Source organism: Crocuta crocuta, unplaced genomic scaffold, assembly GCF_008692635.1.
Source record: "Crocuta crocuta isolate KB4526 unplaced genomic scaffold, BGI_CrCroc_1.0 scaffold127, whole genome shotgun sequence".
Classification (NCBI taxonomy): Eukaryota; Metazoa; Chordata; class Mammalia; order Carnivora; family Hyaenidae; genus Crocuta; species Crocuta crocuta.
Genome location: NW_027532008.1, coordinates 5,283,229 through 5,283,918, shown reverse-complemented (window position 1 = coordinate 5,283,918; position 690 = coordinate 5,283,229). Strand labels below are relative to the sequence as shown.

Sequence of the window (690 nt, the reverse complement as noted above, 5' to 3'; positions counted from 1 at the left end):
CCCCGGCCACAAACTCGCCTCCCTCGCCCCTGCCAACCCCAGCAACAGGCGGTGGCGCGCGTCTCATTGGCCGGGCGGCGCGTCGGCGTGTGTTGATTGGCCGCCGTGCCTCCCGGCCCCGCTTCGGCGCTCGTCGCCTCCTCCATTTTGTCGGTAGAGGCGGAAGGAGGAGGTCTGGTCGGGAAGCCGAGGCGGTCAGCAGCTAGCTCATCGGTGCCCGTGGGTTTTGTTCGTTCCGTGCCTCGTCTCTCCCTGGAAGGGGAGGGGGGCTTTGACGCCGAGCAAGGGCCGCCGCCGCAGTTCCGAGCTTGAAGTCGGTGAGTGGCGGCGGCGCCGCGGGCGCGGCCATGTTGGCGGCCGCGCTCCCCATTGTTGGGGGAAGGAGGAGAGATCGGGGAAACCGGGTCGGGCGCGGCGGCCGGGGAGCACCGGGGCCCCGGGCCGGGCTCGAGAGAGGGAGCCCTACTCGGAAGTCAGGCCCCGATCGGAAGCCCCGAACTTTCCGGGTTCGCGCTGGGGATGACTCAAGGGCTGTTAAAATAGCCCGGAAGGCCCTGTTAGCCTTCCGAAAAGAGGGCTTATTTCCTTGGGAACTTGTTTGCTTGGGATAGTGAGAACTCGGAATGTTAAATGCTCACTGATAAGGAGGCATTTTATATAGTTAAGAGGGAAAATCAGCTTGGGTTATGG

General features: G+C 64.5%; 1 protein-coding gene across 2 annotated transcripts in view; it reads left to right on the top strand.

Annotated features, from left to right (window-relative positions):
* Positions 1–690, top strand: part of PNRC2 (proline rich nuclear receptor coactivator 2) — a 4,035-nt gene that overhangs the window by 319 nt on the left and 3,026 nt on the right. Inside the window, exon 1 of one of the 2 annotated variants that reach the window (XM_077775768.1) lies at positions 139–317. The exons of the other annotated variant lie outside the window; for it this stretch is intronic. The gene's annotated coding sequence lies outside the window, so the exon portion shown is untranslated. Of the gene's footprint in view, positions 1–138; positions 318–690 lie in introns of those variants that run through there. 2 annotated transcript variants of the gene reach the window in all.